Below are 22,064 nucleotides of genomic sequence, written 5' to 3' on the forward strand. Positions count from 1 at the left end.
GTTATTAAGTCGCCGCGTTGTCGGCGAAGTCCAAAAGAAGTTAGGTGGGCCATACTGAGCCTTTCTTCATAGGAAGGTCTTCTCAGTCCCAATGGAATTCGAGTGGCTTTTCTTTGGACGTTTTCCAACAAAATTTTGTCTCAAACCAAATCAGGATACCACGTTGGGCCAGCATATTCAAGAATCGGTCTTATGTAAATAGTGTAAAGAAGAATGACTGCATTGAAGCTCTCGAAAAACACCTCCGAATAAGATATAGTCTGGAGTTCGCACGTTTACAAATAGACTGAATATGGTCGGACCACGTTAGGCTGCTGTTTACAATAACACAGAGGTCGTTATACGAGAACACTGAATCTAATGGTTGTCCGTTAACGAAGTACGGCACAAGTGGATTGTTTTTACCAATTCTAAGCACTACACATTTTTCTGTGTTTAAGGGTAGCAACCATTGGGAACACCAAGTAAAAATAGAGTCCAAGTCTCTTTGGAGGGCTAACTGGTTTGTGATAGGATTGGCATATATTTTTGTGTCATCAGCATATAACGATATTTTACTTAAAACATAGGAAGGAACATCGCTGGTATAAACCGTAAAAAGCAGAGGTCCAAGGACAGAACCCTGCGGCACTCCACTTTCCACTAACCTGTCCTGTGAGAAAGATTCGCCAACTCTAACTTTGTAATGTCGATCTGTCAGGAAATCATCAATCCAACATAATAAAGTACCGCGAACTCCGACATGTTCTAGCTTATGTAGAAGTCTGCGCTTAGGAACACGGTCAAAGGCTTTAGAGAAATCTAGATAAACAACGTCGACCGGCTGTGAACTGTTAATAGATGACGTCCAGTCGTTAACACAATGTAGGAGATTGGTTAGAGTAGAGCGACCAGAAACAAATCCATGTTGTTGTGTTGGAATAACATTTTCTTGGAGAAGGAATTTAGTCATCTCCTCGGAAATAATGGCTTCCATGACTTTGCTAACTACTGGTAGTAAGCTAATCGGACGATAATTGTTGGGATCGAGTTTGTTGCCTTTTTTAAAAATAGGAGTGACCGATGCTAATTTCCAATTAGGGGGTAAGGAATTCTGGATAAAAGAAGTCTGCATAATTAACGTTAAAGGTATTGCAAGTGTATCTGCGCATCTTTTTAATAGTTTTGGTGTTAAACCATCTAAACCAGGTGAAGCTGATGTGCGAAGTTTCATTAAGTGTTGTTTGACATGATCCACTGTAAATTCGACTTGCCGTAAGGATGCACCGACACGGTTACACCTAATAGGAGGTAGATTACCATCATTCGATTCTTTAGTAAAAACCTGTGAAAATGCTAAAGATAGAGTTTCAGAAGAATCTTTGTCAGAAGAGCATAAAGTCTGATTAGGTTTTTGAAGTAGAGGAATGGAAACTTTAGACGTCAATGAGGACCTTATGTATTTGTAGACTTTTTTCATATTACCACTGTCAATAATACTTGTTTCAAAATTTTGTCTTAAAGTTTTTAGAAAAGTTTGTAAGGTATTTGAAAATCTGCGGTGGTTTTGAAAATCAGTGAGAAGCCCGGTCTGTTTAAATTTCCGCCAGAGATGTCGTTTGTGATTAATTTGATTTATTGCTGTTCGATTTATCCAGGGTTTAAGATTGTTTTTATAAATATATAAATATGCCCTCGCCGATTGCAAGGGGTAATTAGGACATTTTTAGCCCTTTGGTTGTTACCATTAATCGTTCGTATGACATATTTGTTGCTGAGAGAACGGATTCTCTCATTTATGGGGGGTAGTTTAGCGAGTGGATGTACCAATACCGACGGATATCTCCAGTGTTTCCTGAGGCACTTTCTGAGAATTCTACGCTCGCATCCGAGGATTTTATTAGTATATTGTTGATTTAGCGAAGCATAAAGGAGCGCTCTGTAGTCGATAATGGGCCTTATGAAGGTTTTATAGGTGTTCAGGAGAGTCTTGCTAGATGTGCCTCCAAACGTTCCAGATATCGCCCCAAGGAGTTTAGCTCTGTTTCTTACCCTGTTTAGGGTGTGTTGGATGTCGATGTTCCAATTGAGTGTCCTGCTGAAGTGGACTCCCAAGTAGACCACCGACGGACGATATTCAAGAGTTTCTCCTTGAAGGGTTATTCTGGTTGTTTCGTACCTAGCACTACGAGGGTGTCTGAAGGCAATCATTTGTGTTTTGGCTGGGTTGAGGGTGACTCTCCATTTATTGCACCACCTCACTACCTTGTCTAATAGAGTTTGGGCCCTATCGAAGGCAGAGGGCCGTCCTAGCGTGCCTCGCGCAGTGCCTGCAGTGAGCAGTGCAGTATCGTCGGCGTAAAGTAGGATTGACTCGGTTCGATTAATGGGATGGGGAATGTCACTTCTGCAATTCTGCTAGTGGTTGGAGCCGCTGGTTTATAATATACGTGAGGACTTTATGTGCTGTACATAGTAGAGAGATTCCACGGCAGTTTTTGCACTGGAGTTTGTCTCCTTTTTTATAGATCGGGCATACTATACTTTTCTTCCAGTCGTCGGGTATTTTCTCTTCTTGCCATACGTCTCTGATGAGCGCGTGAATGTGACTTGCTAGGTGGTCGCCACCTACCTTATTGCACTGCAGTTCGTATTGACCGTATAGGCAATTTTGATGTAATGTCAAAAAAATATAAAAATGGAATGTCAGTCAACTTCAAGTAAAAGTTTTTGTAGATATTGTCCTGTAATTACGTTTGTAGAAAAAATATTGTATGATATGCGTGTTAAAAAGTATATTTTTAAGGCACTCATGTAAATTGCAGAACTCGCTATCGCTCATTCTGCAAACTTTCACATGCGTGCCTTAAACGTGTACTTTTAACACTTACATCATAAATAATTATTTATTAACCGTAAAAGGTTACTTCAATAGTTAATACAAAGGAGTTCTGATTTGAGAAATGATTTAAACTTATTTAATAAAGGTTTATCTTCCACATATACACTTGTTTAACAATTATTATATAATAAAACAACTTCAAGTTATTTGATAAAGTCTTATTGTTAACTTATAAACACTTTTAGTTCTTGCAGATAGGACCTTGTGTACTTAGTTGACTGTTTTTATGTCGGTTAGAACCTTGTTAACTTACCAACATTTAAAATTCTCTCAGATAGAACTTTGTAACTTACGTATTTCAGCAAACTGTTAATATATGTCGGTGCTAGTATCATATTAAGGTGAAGAACATAAAATAAAACCAAGTTACATAAAAATCTCAGTTTAGACAAAAATTGCAGATAGAACCTTTTTATTCTGACGCAACGAATTTACAATTTTTTCTCATTTATTAATTATTATGTTATGTTGCATTTGGCATTGGAAGTGTGGATTCGTAGGCGGATGCTAAAGGTACCTTGGTCAGCAAGAAAAACTGATGAGGAAGTACTAAACAGGGCCAATAAAGTTAAAGAACTGCTGATAATTCAGGCTGTATCGTCGTCCCCGTTTAGTAAATTATTCCGATTAGATTCTTTTGCACAAACCTACTCAAAAAGAGGTCCTTATTAACAAATCCACAGGGTGCCAGGCGGTACCGTGGTTGAAAAATTGTTTAAACTTTTGTTTTAAACAAAATTATAAAATTAATTTTTTCAATTCGGACAAATTTTTTTTAGATCACTTGGGTCATTTTGAGCAAAAAAGGTCTCTTGTGATTTTTCTCTAAAATTGATTGTTGTCAAGGTATACGCGATTTAAAATTTGAAAAATTCCAAAATGGCTTCAAGGTTTAATATCTCGGATAAAATAAATTATGAAAATAATAATTAAAATAATAAAATAAAATAAAATAACATAATAAAAAAATAAAATGATAAAATAATAAAATAATAAAATAATAAAATAATAAAATAATAAAATAATAAAATAATAAAATAATCATGAAAGCCAAAAAGTAACCAAATCAAAGTTTAAAGTCCCCTCTACAAGATTTCTATTTTTAATTATTAACAAAGAGTAAGTAAATTAGTAAAAGCTAATTAAAAAAATTTCTTGGTTAAAAAACATTCGTGAATGGACTCAGATATCAAATACAGCAATGGCGATCGCCAACATCTGAAAATTGTGATATAGCACGTGAAGATGAAGACTACCTACATCTTGATATTTTTTTGTTATTTTTTATTAGAAAATGTAAATATTAGAAAATAGTAGTACACGTACTCGAGTATATCGAGTTGGTTTGTCTACCGAGCGTAGCAATAAACATGTAGGTAAACTTATTAGAGATTATGGTATACTTCAACGTAATATTTAACAGAAATATTAACTAAAGCCTACAGTGTAGAATGTCTTACATCCAGTAAAAGAAAACTATACATCAATCATAACAGTAACACCAATAAATAGATAGAAGGTATCTCGTAAGCCAACAATAACAATACAGTGTATAAAATAACAAGCATTACAGTTCTGATCTCACATATTTAAAAAAGAAACAAGAAACAATAAATTTTAATTGTTCAAATGTGTACATCGTTGAAATCAGAAATATTTTACAAAAATCTCTAGAAATGGATTTTAACGAAGTGATCAACAAGGGACAAAAATTTCTAATTCTTAAAATGTTTCACCTCTTGCTCAAAATTTTAAAATTATAATTTCAGTTGTAATGAAAAAATGTTTGTTTGTTCTTTTGTGCTTTTGTTTTTAGCACATCTGAAATAAAAAACTTTTTTTACAAAAAATGTATTGAAATAAACAAATTAACATCATAAATAAATAACGGAATTGAATTTTTTACAGTTCAAGAAGTACTGGTACCGAGTACTAGTACCGAGCATTGCCTCTTCCGGCATTTATTACTGCTTGAAAACGATCTCTCATACATAAGAATTACTGTTTTTATTTCTTCTTGATCAATTTCATACTAAATTTCAACTAACCGCAGTTACAGTGCATCTAATGTGTTTGGTGCATTAGGTAGTTGTCGTGGTCGTCCGCCTATGATGTCTCAAACATGTTCCATTGGGTTGAGGGAGCACCTCTCGCAGGCCAATCCATGGTAGGAATTCCAACCTCCTGACGATATTACGTACGGCCTGGGAGAGAGAAATGACCGAGGCGAACGACTATATCAATTTTGCCAAGAGGAAGATATGAACATATCTAATACCTGGTTCAAGCTACCACCTAGACGCTTATATACATGGAAAGTCCCAGCGGAGCGCCCCGAGAGTATAGTTCGAAACCAGATCGATTACATAATGGTTAACAAAAGATTTGGATCATCAATAACTAGAACTTGTACATATCCTGGCGCCGATGTTCCATCAGACCATGTCCTTCTCTTAGCAGAAATAAAAATAAAAATCACTAATATGAGGAGACCTAAACCAGAACCAACAATAGATTATGCTAAACTTAAAGATGAGAATACCAGAAGAGAATTAAGTATGGAATTAAACAAAGAACTAACAAAGAATACAAAAGTAGAACTAGGAAGAGAAGTTAATTTGGATAACACATGGAGAGCCATAGAGGAAACAATGACGGATACAGTTAAAAAAGAATTAGGTTATAAAAAAAAATACAAAAGAAAAGTTGGATGACTGACGATATCCTGGCAATGTTCGAAGAAAGAAGAAAACATAAAAACCAAGGGAACCGAGACAAATATCGAGAACAACAACAACGCATAAGAAGAGACATAAGAACGGCAAAAAATAAGTGGCTAAAGAAACAGTGTGAGGAAATGGAACAGTAACAAAAACAACATGATGACCACAATCTACATAAGAAACTAAAGGCGGTACCTGGAATATACAGAAAAAAGAAGTTTTCTAACTTAGAAAATGAACAAGGAAAAATGGCACAAGATAATAGAGAGAGGAAACTCATATGGGAAAAATACATCAAAAATCTATTTGCAGACGAGAGGCCTGAGATAGAAGTCGTTCAGGAACAAGTGATAGATATTAACAACCTATCTGGTCCCGAGATCACAATTGAAGAAATTACTAGAGCAATAAATACCTCGAAGGACGGGAAAGCAGTTGGACCTGATAAAATTCCTGTTGAGTTACTCAGATTGTTAGATGAAGAGGGAATTACGATACTCCAAAGATTTTTCAACCAAATCTATAAAAAAGGAAAATTCCCTGTCCAATGGCTTGTATCTACATTTATCCCTTTGCCAAAAAAGAACAACGCAACAAAGTGTCAAGAGCACCAACTGATAAGTCTGATGAGCCATTCTTTAAAAATATTCCTCAAATTTCTTCACTACAGAATCTCCAAAAAGTGCGATAAGGTAATTGGTTGCTCACAATTTGGATTTCGAAAAGGCCTGGGTACCAGGGAAGCACTAGTTGCAGCCCAAATGCTAGCTCAGAACTGCTACGATCAAAGGAAAGATGTAATGATGTGCTTTATAGATTATGAAAAAGCCTTCGATCGAGTACAACATCATAAACTCGTACATATACTAAAACAACTCGACATAGATCAAAAAGACATTCGTTGCATAGAGGCTCTTTACTGGAATCAAACAGCTGTCGTCAGAGGTGTAAGACAGGGATGCATTCTCTCCCCACTACTGTTCAATATATATTCAGAAAGTATCTTCCAGGAAGCTCTTGAGGAATGCGAAAGCGGCATCAAAGTAAATGGTACCTGGGTCAATAATATACGATATGCGGATGACTCGGTCTTAATAGCAGACAATATAGAAGACCTCCAAAACTTTCTTAATAAAATTGGAGAGCATAGCGAGAACATAGGACTTAGCATCAACATAAAAAAGACGAAGTTCCTTATAATCAGCCGTCAATTATGTCAACATCAAAATGCAAGACTAGCATATAACAACCAAGATGTAGAGCGCGTAAGAAAGTTTAAGTACCTGGGAACCTGGCTATGTGAAGACTGGATGTCGGATATGGAAATTAAATGTCGGATAGAAAGAGCCAGAAGTGCATTCATGAAATTCAGAAACGTCTTTACGAACTCTGAGTTTGACCTAAACCTAAGACTAAGATTCACAAAATGCTATATATGGTCGGTGCTCCTATATGGCATGGAAGGATGGACTTTAAAAATAAACACAATGAATAAGCTAGAGGCATTTGAGATGTGGATCTATCGACGAATCCTTACAGTTCCCTGGACCGCAAGAATAACAAATGAAGAAATCCTAAGAAGAATGGGTACAGAACGACAACTGATGTGCACAATTAAACAGAGAAAAACGGCATACCTGGGACACATAATTAGAAATGAAAGATATCAGTTTCTGCAAACCTTAATTGAAGGAAAGATCGAAGGAAGAAGGGGAGTGGGTAGGAAGAAAATGTCATGGCTCCGTAATGTCAAACAATGGACAGGACTAAAAAACATAGGAGACCTAATACATACTGCAAGGGATAGAGAAAACTGGTCAAACGTGATCGCGAACATCCATTAGTGGATTGCATAAGAAGAAGAAGAAGACGATATTACTGCACAATTTATGCCATGTGTGGCCTGGCATTATCTTGAATGAGCATGAAATTATCCGCAATAAATGGTGCAAATGGCACGACATGCTCTTCCAAAAAGGTTTTTAATATACCTGTGTCATGTAAGCCACGCGCGATATATTCTAACTAACTCCTTACGAGTCTCCAAATTAATTTTACCTCAGACCATTCCCGCGCATCCACCCAACTGTAAAGTCCATCCGGTGTTACACTGTGCATAGCGTTCCCAGGCCTTCTGTATACTCTGTTCCGCCTGTCATCAGGAAAAAAAAACAGTACCTGGATTCATCGATGAACAATCTTCTTCCCCAATTGTCATTATTCCAAATAACACGTTCACGATCAAAATGCAATCTATGTCTTCTACGGTCTCTGGTCAATAATGAGACAGTGGGAGCCTTGCGGGGCTTAGGTCGTTTTCGGTAAGTCTTCTCCTTTGCGTATTTTGGCTGATTCTAAAGTTATAATAATCCAAAAATTCATTTTGTAGAGAAGTACTGGTAAAAAACCTTTGTCTCAGTATACGAAGTGTCACAAGCCGGTCTTGATTAGGAGTTGTAACCCTTCTACGGCCTTGACCGGGTCTTCTCGAAGTCCACTTTACATCAACAATAATTGGACAAGAAATTGACAACAAGTTATTCAAGGTCAAATTCGGCTTATACAAAACACAATTCTACATCCAATTTTGCCGTGAATAAAAAGAAAATAAAGAAATTTGACAAAATAAAACATATCCAATTGTTCTATTTCATCAAATTCCTTCATTTTCTTTTACAAACCATACATTTTGTACTCGTCAAATTTGGCCTTGAAAAACTTTGTCAATTTCTTGTTCAATTTATTGTTGATGTAAAGTGGACATTTACTTCAAGTAACAGAAAAACGAGTTGACACTCTTGAAATGGTTGACTGAGTGACGTTAAAACGTTCAGCGAGTGCTACTTGACTGTATCATGTCTCGCGCAGAGTAACGATTCTAATACAGTCACTTTCTGACAAATTTCAATTTTCTTGCTGCTGGTGGTTCATTAAAAAAAACACTTGAAACACACAAATAAATTTGAAAAACGCCTTTAAATATTCAGCACAACGTACCAAATTCGAATTAAAATTAAGCACAACTAGCATATTTTAAATGTTTTTGCAAAAAATGATAAAACATTAGCGTTTTTTACCGTTTTTTCGAAGTTTTACAATATACCGAAGGTAACAATAATATATTATCACAAAAATTGAAACATTAAAATTATTTGATTTACCAGGGTTTTTAAAAATATTCGTTAATTTTGGCGCGCAGTGTGTAGTTGTATACGCTTGTTCAATTGAAATTCATTTTTGGTCAGGTTAACCTTGGAAATAATAATTATTGTAATCACTCAACGATTGAAATGACGTTCTGCAATGTTAGTTATGTTTGTAACATGTATGTGCGCCGAAAGTCCTTTAGAATACCCAAAAAATTTCTTTTGAATGAGATATTTGAAATTAAAAATCATACTAAATGTTCTCTTTTTTGTTCACCCCTGTAACTTATTAAAATAAACATTATACAAGATTTCAGGGACTTTCGGCCCTCGGTAATAATGCAATCTTTTATTCTGCGTTTAAAATTTTTCTACTTAGGACAGAGATAGCAACCTATGCATTCTCTGAGGAGCCACTAAAAAGTGGCGAAATCGTCGATAAGAGTGCTGGTTGCACTCTCTGAACTAAGTAAAAATTAAGACAGTTTTGACTTCGCATTGCAACTGAATAAAAATGGTATACACTTTTATTTTATATTTATATTACTCCTTTGAGTAACATAGGTCCATTTTCCGTTGGAATTTACCACGCTGAACAGACGGGGTCGTGAATTGCAAGTTTTAGAATTCCCTCTTGCCTTCTTCGCTTCAGCATCCATCTGGCTTGCAATTTTTAGAAGCCATAGAGGTGTTACCACGAAAATTGTCCAATAAGTTTTCAATTAAATATCTTTTAATAGTTGTTCTTTCAATATAAACTTTTAATATAAGTTGTTTTCACGCACGTTCACTAAGTTAAATGATCATAAAACAGCAAATGACGTACACGCATATAACACAAGAGAAGCCGGGATAAATCTTCCCCGTCATATTCATACTAATTTTAGAAAATCTCCTGAATATGCAGGCTCCCTACTTTTTAATACACTACCATCTAGTTTTAAAAATTTTAATTCACTAAGAACTTTCCAAAAAAACTTAAAGCAATTCTTAATAAGCCATGCCTTTTATTCAGTACGTGAATTTACAGAATGCTTAGCTCTAATTATTTAGAAGGTGTCCAATGTATGGGGCGAATTTTAATTTTTGTATTGACATGATTTATAGAATAATTGTTGGTAACTTATTATGTATTTGTCTTGTACTATATATTATTTTTGTTTGTAATTGTAGTGTTGTAATATTTATTGTATTTTTTGACATGCCCTATGCATAAGTGTATGTAACCAAGGGTTAATAAAATTATTTATCTATCTATCTATCTAGTTATTTTTCTACAACCGTGTTAAAAATGCAATTTTTAGCATTCCATAGGAGCGTTAAAAATGCTACTTTAAAGCACTAGTGCTCTAAAATTTTTAAGGCACTGCAGTTAAAAGTGAATTGTCAAATTGTGAAAATTGTGTCAAAATATTTATATTTCATTTATTAACATTAATATTAATAGTACAACTTGCGCAATTTGAAAAAGGTGGTTTAAAAGGTTTTTAAAATTTAATTTAAACTGTATTATTGCATTTTCAACACGTTTGTAGAAAAAAACTATTAAAATTTGTTAGTATATACAACAATAGAAGTAAGATGTTATTCTATAGTTGTTATGATTTACGTATTGACAGTTTTGATGTAATGTCAAAAAAAAATATAAAAATGGAATGTCAGTCAAGTTCAAGTAAAAGGTTTTGTAGATATTGTCCTGTAATTGAGAATGAATAAATTATAATTGTTGATATATAAGACGTTTGTAGAAAAAATATTGTATGATATTCGTGTTAAAAAGTACATTTTTAAGGCACTCGAAGTGAATTGCAACTTTCACATGCGTGCCTTAAACGTGTACTTTTAACACATATCATAAATAACTATTATAGGTCTGGATCCCGCGTATGAAAAAAAAGTTGATTAATAGCAAGCTGAAAATTTGTTAATAGCTTAAGGGTGTGTAGTCGGATAAACTTTGATATATGGGAACACTGGAACAGGGGCAGTTTTAATTGTGGAACAGGTTAAAAATTTGGAACGGTCAGACCACGAAAACGGCACATTTATTTTGTCCGACAGAACAGACTTAAACTCTCATGCAAAAATCAGACTGCTATTTATCACCTGTCATAATTCCTGTCATTTGACATATTCTACATGTTCCACTCATTAAAACGCCCATTTGGTGATAAATAGCAGTCTGATTTTTGCATGAGAGTTTAATCTCTGTTCGGAGAGTTTAAGTCTGTTCTGTTGGACAGAATACATGTGCCGTTTTTGTGGTCTGACTGTTCCAAATTTTTAACCTGTTCCACAATTAAAACTTCCCCTGTTCCAGTGTTCCCATATATCAAAGTTTGTCCGACTAGACATCCTTAAGCTATTAACAAATTTTCATCTTGCTATTATTTAACATTTTTTTCATACGCCGGATCCAGACCTATTATGATATAAATGTTAAAAGTAAAATTTTAAGGCACGCATGTGAAGGTTTGCAGAATGAGCAAAGCGAATTCTGCAATTCACATGAGTGCCTTAAAAATGTACTTTTAACACGTATATCATACAATATTTTTCTACAAACGCAAATTCTTTAATTGCGCAAATTGTACTATTAATATTAATGTTAATAAATGAAATATAAATATTTTCACGTTTGCTTTTAAAATTTGACATTTCACTTTTAACTGCAGTGCCTTAAAATTTTCACAGCACACAGTTTCCGTTCCTTTAAAGTGCCATCTGCAGTGCCTTAAAAATTTTAAAGCAAACAGTGCCTTAAAGCCACATTTTTAAGGCCCCTATGGAGTGCTAAAAATTGCATTTTTAACACGTTTGTAGAAAAAAATATTTTTAAATATTTTTATTAGGATGAAAACTTTGACTTAAATGATTTTAAATTGTTCAGAAATTTTTATCAGTGTACTTCAGACGGCAGTAAATAAGCCACTTCTTGTATTACTGATTTATACCTACCTCGAAAAGACTGTTCTGTTCTGTTTCAATGCACTCCGATGAAACTAGGGGTAATATTAGATTGATGGGAAGGTAACTTTATTTTCATATGATTGGACTGGGGTCGATGGTTTATAATGGTATATTATTAAATTGGGCGTATTTAACACAAATCTAATAACATTGGAAAACACATGTTTACTCCCATGTGATTAGTTCCACTATTTCTTGTGATTTTGATGAGCAGAATTTAAATAATATGCAATCAAAAATAGTCTATCACATAGGTTTTCTTTAAAAAGTCTATATTTTGTATTTTTACGAATTTTTTTTATTTCAATAGATATTTAAAATAATGGTTAATCAAAAAAATATCTTTATCTACTCTATGTCATATTATGTATCAGTTTTTAGTTTGTGAAAACTGTCATTATAGATAGCAGTGCGTGAAGGATTTAAAGTGTGCGTGAAGTAACAATGTATTTTAAATGGGATTTACTTTTTCGCAATGTTTTTAACTTTCGCGTTGTCATGGTGACAATCCTTAACTTTTGCGTTGTCATGGTGATGACAATATGAGCAATGAATTACAACAAAAGTTTTGACAGTTTTGTGGTTTGAAAGTAGTTAGAATTTTTAAATGTCAAAGTTCTAAAAATTGTAGAATAGAAATGAATTCCAGTGACGAAGAGTTACAGCTTTTTTTATTTGTTTATCGTAGATAAAATATTGTATGAAACTGTGCGTGAAGTACTTTTTGCAAACTTACGCGATTTCTAGCACTCGCTCCGTTGTCGCTTGTGCTCTAAAAATCGCGTGCGTTCGCAAAAAGCATACTTCACGAACTGTTTCATAAATAACTATTATCTACTCTATGTCATATTATGTATAAGTTTTTAGTTTGTGAAAACTGTCATTATAGATAGCAGTGCGTAAAGGGTTTAAAGTGTGCGTGAAGTAACAATGTATTTTAAATGGGATTTACTTCTTCGCACACTTTCAATGGGTTTTTTGGCACACTTTCATATAATCAAATATCCTTAACTTTCGCGTTGTCATGGTGATGACAATATGAGCAATGACTTACAACAAAAATTTTGACAATTTTGTGGTTTGAAAGTAGTTTGGATTTTTAAATGTCAAAGTTCTAAAAATTATAGAATATAAATGAATTTTGCGAACTTACGCGGTGTATAGCACTCGCTCCGTTGTCGCTCGTGCTCTAAAAACCGCGTGCGTTCGCAAAAAGCATACTTCACGAACTGTTTCATAAATAACTATTAAAACAGTTTAGAGATTAGATAAAGATAAATAAAAAGAAAAACCAATTCCAAATTTATCAACAATTGACATAAGAAGCTGTAAAGATAATATTTTAGTGTTGTCTTTACGTTTTCTTGCTTCTTAGTATATTGTGAAACCTAACATACCAAGTTACGATTACTGACATACGTTTATAAAGCAAACTGTCATTATTTTATCATGCAGAATTACCGCTTAAAGTTTGCCGTACTTATTTAAAAACACCCTATATTGACGAAAAACAGGGGTAGTTGTTAAAGTGCCTAACTTTTTTATTATCCAACATAAGCGAATGAATAATAAACAGAATGTTAAGAAAACCAGAAGCTATAGTTTGGTTTTAATTTCAGTATCTTATAAAAAGTAGAACATTCCACAGGGTGTTCCAAAGTTTGAGAAAAAAAACACAGTTTGATTCGTACACCCTGTATACAATGACAATGTACCTGTCTAGCAACAATATTATTACAGCGATATTGTTAAAGAATAAGGCTATAACATATTAAAAAAATTACTTAAATCGGATATCAGGTTTAGGAAATACAAGACATTAAAAATGACCCATTTTTTGGGGTGGCGGTTTTTTGTGCCGGTGAGTGTATGTAAACCTCGCAAAACTGGAAAGAAAAAAGCTAAGATGCTGAAACCGAAAAGTATGTGTACTTGAGGACTCTAGAAAAACTGGTCGGTATGTACATAAGAGATGGTATATTGTTTAAAAATCCGATATTTCAGGGACAATTTGCATAAGAGCAGGGTTTTAAAAGGTAGGGTAGATACCGAAAACGTAACCACATTATCTAGTACAAAGAGTGTGAAGTACATTTTGGAAAACCAAGAGATAATGCTAGATGCATTTTTCGTTATGGGAAGAGCATTCGGTACCTCCTACTAAGCAACCTCAAGGGCAATTTGGCTAAAATGTATACAGAAAACAATTTGCAAGTAGATAGACGTCATGCTTAATGGCTTCTGAGCTCCATTCTTGTGGAATCTGCTCATAGATGGGTTAATAGCTAGCTAAACAACGGCATACATTATATCCTTTGCTATAGGCATCACCTAATTATATTAGAAATTAGTCACTGGGTGTTTTTTAAAACATCTGTTGTTAACCGGTCGTAGTGCACCTATTAGTTGATTCTGGAATCCTATATCAGCTACTATAGGTCTAAAGGATAGTAGTTACAATCTGGAGACTCGATAGTCTCAAAAAAGTGTTTGCCACCAGCAATCTCATGCATTGTAGTCATGCAAGATATGATTGACTGTTTTTGGTCCTCTGCTACAGAGATTGCTGCTTAAGTCTTCATAAAATAATCCCATTATATGCAGATTTCCCTTAACGGTGCATGTCTACTAAGGAATCCTGTTATGACTCAGAGATGATTCCTAGTTGTTTTCAGCAGTACGTACTTCAGTCCACTTAGCACAAGTCTGTTCAATATACATTTTGTCATTTATGTTTGAAGGGGTATATTTTCCCAGTAGGAGTTATGTTGCCTTCGGAACCAGACTTTGCTATTGATCTGTTTCAATTCGAAAGCCCTCACGTTAATTTCTCTTACACGGTGCAAGATCGAAATACAGATATACACTCTCCTAATGGAATAGAAATATTTAAATTTCAACCAGTACTGGATATTCTTGCATCCAACCCTTCTGCCGACCCAAATTTCTATTCCAATATGAGAATATACTTCTGTATTCCAGGAATATATTCATGCAACCTTAGACTATGCAACAAAAATCAACCGAAGGGTTTTTGACTTAAGCGGATTAATATGCCCAGATAGTCCAATGGCTACGGAGGGTCTTAAGACACCCAAGGTAGTCTGCAGTCTAGTTTGGAAATGCCGAGAAGTTCCAGACAGACTGAAGTAGCATAACAATGCTACTAGTACGTTCTTTAACGGTAAAATATTGCAAAACCTCTAAATTTTAAAGAACCGCTTGGATTGACATGAAATTTGGCATTCACATAGCTTACAAGTCAAAGAAAAAAAGTGATATTGTGCCGATATGTGCTTTTGCCCCGGGGGTGCTTTTCACCCCCTCTTGGTGGTGAAAAAGTATTCGTCCAAAGTAAGTCCGGAAATTGATAAACTGACTAATTTTAAGTAACTTTTGTCCTATAGAGTTTTTTCACTTAGTCACTACTTTTGAGTTATCTGCCAGTCAATATGTTCATTTTTTCAACAAAATAACCACGCTTTAGACGGTTTTTTGCAAATAACTCAAATAGTAAGTATTTTGTCGAAAAAACATTCGGAGCAAAAATATAGCTTGTAAAAAATTTAAAAAAATTGTGTATATATCACGTTTCTATACCTGGTAGAAGCAGGGTTACAGCTAATTAAAAATAGGTTCATATTCGTCAAATTCCAAATGGAATAGTTTAACGTGAAATAACCAAAAATGAAGCACATTACGGGGAAAACTCATTAAAACTTATTTAAAGTGTTTAAAAAAAGCTTCATTTTTGTTTTATAAAAAAAATTCTAGCATCAAAAGTAAACAAGTTACGCTCAAAATAAAGTTAGTCCCTTTTTTTGGTAAAAAAATCGGGAAAATCACCCCCTAATTAGTATCTCAAATGAACTTAATCGTTACGACTTCACAAGTTTCTTGACTCGTGTATGTATTGTTTATATGATCTGTAAGTTTCATCGGTTCAAAGTCCTTATTTTTGAAAGGGCTGTAGTTAAAAGGGGTTGATCGAGTCATTGATCACGAATGTATGCAAATTTAGAAACACAAAATCTTAATCAAATTTGTCTAAGAGAAAAACAAAAAAATATATGATATTCAGAAAAGCAATGCTGACTTTTTTTGTTTTTCGAGATTTTTGGTATCTCTAACAATTTTTAAGTTATTTTGAAAAAAAGCATGTTTTTCAAAATTAAAATTTTTAAAAATTTTACTTTAAAACCAATTTTGTTCCAAAATAAGCACTTTGAATCGATGAAACTTACAGATCATATAAACACAACATAATAAGTAAAATAATTTGTGGAGCGGTAACGATTAATTTCATTTAAGTTGCTAATTGGGGGTGGTCTTCCCGATTTTATTTTGCCAAGACAAAAGGGACCAACTTTATTTTGAGCGTAACTTGCTTAAGTTTAATGCTAGAAACTTTTTACAAAAACAGAAACAAAGCTTTTTTTAAACACTTTAAAAAAGTTAAAATGGGTTTTCCCCAAAAAAAACTAAATTTTTTGGATATTTCACTTCGAAATATTCTATTTAAAATTTGGTGAATATGAATCTATTTTTCATTGGCTGTAACTCTGGTTTTACGAGGTCCAGAGACCTAAAGCGTACACCATTTTTTTTTACTTTTTTACAGGCTATATTTTTGTAAAGAACGTTTTTTTCGACAAAATACTTACTTTTTGAGTTATTTGCGAAAAAACATCTAAAAATGTAGTTATTTTGTTGAAAAATGAACATATTCACTCGCAAATAACTCGAAAAGTGTTGACTTGGCGAAAAAGGTCTACAGAACAAAAGTTACTTAAAATTAGTCAGTTTATCCATTTCCGGACTTATTTTGGACTTATATTTTTTCACCCCCAAGAGGGGGTGAAAAGTTACCCCCAGGGCAAAAGCACACATCGGCACAATATCACGTTTTTTCTTTGACATGTAAGCTATGCTTATGCCAAATTTCATGTCAATCCAACCGGTTCTTTGAAATTTAGAGCAAAAACCGTGAAAGAATGGACTATACACTGGTAGAAATACCGGATCATCGAGGAATACATGGCAGTGGAAGAGGTAATGAACTTAAGGTGGATTAGCTATATAATACTTCGGTCCAGAAACCATCTTATAAGTGCCTAAAAGCACTGTCCACGATTGCATGAAAACCTGGATCAGAATATAACTACCACTGGGAAAATATAACCGGTGCACTTGGCAAAATGTATATTGGCCGGACACATGCTAATGGGGTTAATCTATTACGAAGAGCAGGAATCAACACAGCATCGTGACAGTCTTCCTTACTACATACACGCAACACAATGGACACTTGCACATAGCGAGGATATTTCCTGGAGGTTTGTTACAATTCTAATACTAGATCCTAGGCGTCAAGCACTTCCAGAGTCTACCAAATAACCCCACAAATCTATCCCTCCTCTAGAGCTTTACATGCTTGTACCAAATTCCAAAATCATGGAATAGATACAAAAAAAATACTAGAAAATGTTCACGCACAGCCATTTGGTTTGTATTTTAAATTGGAATGAATATTGGTGGTAGAACCATATCCATAATAAGTATTTATTCTTCTTTTTATCTTTTAACAGAGATATTGACCTATTTCTAGCATTAAGCAATAAATATCTTAACACACAGTCAACTTCGCAATGCACAAATACAGTTGAATAAATAATTTAGATATATTTCATTATTTAATCCTTGCATTTGATATATTTTGTGTATAGGTATTAAAAATCGCCCAATTAAACAAAAATTCACCCAATTAAATTGCAACTATACAAAACTAAACACAAAACAACTGTTCAAACACTAAAAAACGTTTGAGTATTTAAACCTACCAGACCATGGGCTAGTGATTTCCAAATATTTATAGTAACTATTTAACTAAAAATTATGTGTAGTCAACTATGTACATTATATTTTATAAATAGTTTGATAAAATAATAATATAAATATACCGGCAATATCAGCTTTGACATCCAAAGAACTATAAAAATAGAAAAGCCTACATGGATAAAATAACACTTATCGATCAAACTCTGAAGCAGGTAAGACATTTTATTTATCTAAGACATGACTCAAATTATTTACGAAATAAATACATCCAGTGTAAGTTCATAATTATCAACATTAGGGGAGTGCATATAGATTTTCACTTCAGAAAAAATCAAACAAGATAGAACTTTTGTAATTTCATTAAGAAATGTTTAATAAACAACATATCAAAAAGTTCTACTCGAGAAGTGGGTGCTGCATTTTTTAATAAACAAATGAACTGCGAAAATAGATGTTTTTTTTAAATAACTGCGAAAATATAATTTTTTTAAAAAAACTGACTTAGCCATTGAAAAATTCAGAAAATTTTACAAAAAAAAACCTTATATAAAGATTTTTCTAAAATTAAATCTGTAGCTTCTATAATTTTTTATTTATACCGCTAAAGTCACCCTTCTCACAAACATTGGCGCACTCTAAACTAGAGTACGGCGAAGTGCACGGTTGAGTTATTTTAATGTAATTCATAATTAATCGATCAAATGAAATTTTACAAATTGAACATGAAAGAAGAATAATTAAACTATCTTAGAGTTATAATAAAAAGAAACAAAATGTATGGGCATAAGTACGGTGTGGGCTGAAAGTGAGACTTACATGAATTTTGTTTAATAATTATTTAAAATGTGTAACTAATACAATTTTTCTTATAAAACTCTCAATTTTGCACAAATTATCTTTCAATCATCTTACTAAACGATGTTTCATTCAAAAAAAATCTCAAAAATTTAATTCAAATGATACGACGTCTCAAAAAATGTAATTCTTGAAAACTTCATAGTTTTACAGAATTAACACCAATTTAAGACGGTATTACTCAATTTTCAACAGATCTATTACAGTTTTATAAGTGTCTTTCTAAAGCTCAGGTGGTAGTCTTTAAAATGAATGATTTTACTTTAGAAATGAAATAAGCTATTTCTTTTTGAGAAAATTAAGAAAGATAACAAAAATGTAATACAAAAACCGAAAATTACCAGCTAACAAAATGTTTATACAAAGTGATGAAAACTTTTCTCTGTAAAACTTATCTAAAATACATTTAATAATAAGCTTTAACAATAATAAATGTTCAACAAAAAAATTTTTATTTTAGCTCTTATACAGTATGTCTGCGTAACTTGGATCCTATTGATAACTTTTTTATTATCAGTCTTACGAAAAAAAGTTATTCTTTATAAAATACTCTACATCGTATATAATGTAACATTCAACCATCAAATATTTAATTTTATACGAGGTATGTCAAAAAATATGAATTTCACTCAAGAGTAAAGTACCTTTATATTTCACAATATCGAAAATTGTTATAAAAAAAAATGTTGTTTGGAATTAAAAAATATGTTTCAGTATTCAACTACTTCCTTCTAATTCAAATATTGTGAATAATAAAGGCACTTTACTCTTAAGAAAAATTCAAATTTTTTAGGTACATACCTCGTATAAAACTAAAAAAGTTTGATATCTGATGATTGTATCATAGATTTTAGACCAGGTAGAGCATTTTATGAAGAATAACTTTTTTTCGTAATATTGATAATAAAATAGTTACAATTATTGTAATAAAAGTATGATGGGTATCCGTAATTTGAGAAAAAATTGAAATTTTTTTTTGATTAGAATAATGTAATTGTATATAATTGTATACTAACACATAATTTTTAATTTCAAACAACTTTTCATAATAGTAATTTTTGATATTCTGGAATCAAAAGGCACTTTACTCTTTTAAAGAAATTCATATTTTTGACATAACTCGTATAAAATTGATAAAATTTGATATCTGGTGGTTGAGTTTTAGATTTTTGACTATCTAGAGCATTTTATGAAGAATAACTTTTTTTCGTAAAATTGATAATAAAAAAGTTTTCCATGTGGTTCCTAGCTACGCAGACATACTGAGCGCTTCCAAACTACATAAAAGACATAGATAATAACTTACGTGCAATAAGTTCCCTTAATTTTCCTAAATGTCGAGTTAATTGGGTTGAATTTTTATGTCTGTAGTTTAAGTTCCATATCTGCTAATATAGTTTTTATGTTTCAACAAATCTTTCTTAAATTCTGGAGCGAATTTCCCTATTCCCCCCGTAGATCCGCCACTATTCAGTAGTTTTTTCAAGATAAGGCATGACTCCAGCTATGCTGGTATTGGATAAGTGTGAAGCATTCATGAAAACATGATAATTCTATGTCGCTTTAGCAGCACATTTTCAATCGCACTTCTGTTTTCTGAGGACATTTCGTAGATTTTCAGGAGACTAAAATACGATGCATCTATTTTTGACCACGAATTCATATGAATTACGCAAATATGCATGAAGAAAATGATCTCTCTTCTTTCAATAATAAATATTTGGGTTCACTTGACCATGCATTAGTACACTTAACGTAAACGAAGTACCTGAATCCAATAACTTCAGAAGGCTGTAGCTTCAGAATAATAGTTTTTCAGACCTAGGGCCCACGCACTTTTTTAACCTATGCACTATCATTAACCGAACTTTCGTTAAAGGATTTATTATTGAAAGAAGAGAGATCATTTTCTTTGTGCATATTTGCGGGTTGTATATGAATTCGTGGTCAAAAATAGATGCATCGTATTTTATATATATATATATATATATAATAGCGCTGCAGGCCTCAGGGGCCCATGGCTTAAAATTTTTCAACTGTCTTTCTCCACTTTACTCTGTCCAGGGCAGCTGTCTTCCAGTTTACAACGCCTGCTCTTTGTAGATCCTCTTTGGCTGCTTCCAGCCACTTTTTCCGCGGTCGACCCCTCCTTCTTCTTCCCTCACCTCTTAACAATATACTCTTCGCCCATCGGTCCCCTGACATCCTTTCCACATGTCCTAGCCAGCGAAGTCTTCTAGTTTTTACCATATGGCTGATTACTGGCTTCCCAAACAGTTCTTGAACTTCCGCATTCGTCCGTCTTCTCCATTCGTTCTCTCCCACTTTCACACCACCGAAAATCTTTCTTAGCACACTCCGTTCCCATCTTTCCAATGCATTTTCTTCTCTCTTATTCAGAACCCAACATTCACTACTATACAGTACTGTAGGTTGTATCACCGTACTATATAACCGCAATTTTGCAGCTCTTGAGATAAGACTACTTTTTAAAAGTATGCTCAATGCTCCAACTGTTCGTCTTCCCTTCGCAATTCTTTTTTCAATTTCTGGAACTTCATCTCCTTTCTCTGTTACAGTGACCCCTAGGTATTCAAATTCTTTTACTTTCTCGAAACAATATTCTTTTCCATCGTTATCTATTCTAATTTTCAAAACCTGTTCTTCATTTAGTGTATCTCCCATTTCCATAAATTTTGTTTTGTGTTCGTTAATTTTCAGACCGTACTGCTTAGCTTTTCTTTCAAAAAGGTTAAATACTCTTAGCAGTTCTCTTTTTGTTCTTGTTATCAATACTATGTCGTCTGCATATGCAAGTACCTGAGTTCTTCTATCATGGATCGTACCTTGCGTTCTGATCGCGCTCTCCCTGAATATTGCCTCTAATACACAATTGAAAAGGACAGTTGATAGAGGGTCTCCCTGCTTCAAACCCCTTCGTACTTTAAACTTTTCTGAGAGGCTACCCTCCAGTGCTACTCGATTTTCTGTTCTCTCGAGTGTCATTTTCACCAGTTTGACCAACTTCTCCGGTATCCCAATTAACCGAAGTGCATGATAAAGGCGTTTCCTTACGACTGTATCATATGCCTGCTTGAAGTCTATAAACAGGAGCTTCATATTTAGCTGTTGTTCGTAGGTACCGCACTGTAACATCTTTAGTACGAAAATCTGATCGATGGTAGATCTTCCTTTCTTAAAACCACCTTGATCTTCTCCTACCTGTACACTTTCATGTACCTGTACACTGCATCGTATTTTAGTCTTTAGAAAACCTGCGAAAAGTCCTTAGAAAACTGAAGAAGTGCGATAGAAAATGTGCTCCTAGAGCGACAAAAGAATTATCAAATTTTCATGAATGCTTCACACTTATCCAATACCAGCATTGTTGCAGTTCCGCCTTATCTTTAGTAAACTACTGAACAGTCCCGGATCTACGGGGAAAATAGAGGAATTATCCAACACAATCCAATTAACCCGCGAGTAGTAGCGCGGTGAGATAGAATCTCAATTTTTATCCTTTTTCGCGATAACTTGATGAAAAATTTTGCAATTTTGAAAAAATTTCGTAAGTGCCTCGAGGAAGGGTGTAGTAATGCGTAGGAATTTTTTTTCTTCTTCTTTTTGTGGAATTTATGGCTTTGGGGAGGG

The sequence above is a fragment of the Diabrotica virgifera genome, chromosome 3 (genome assembly GCF_917563875.1).
Source record: "Diabrotica virgifera virgifera chromosome 3, PGI_DIABVI_V3a".
NCBI lineage: Eukaryota > Metazoa > Arthropoda > Insecta > Coleoptera > Chrysomelidae > Diabrotica > Diabrotica virgifera.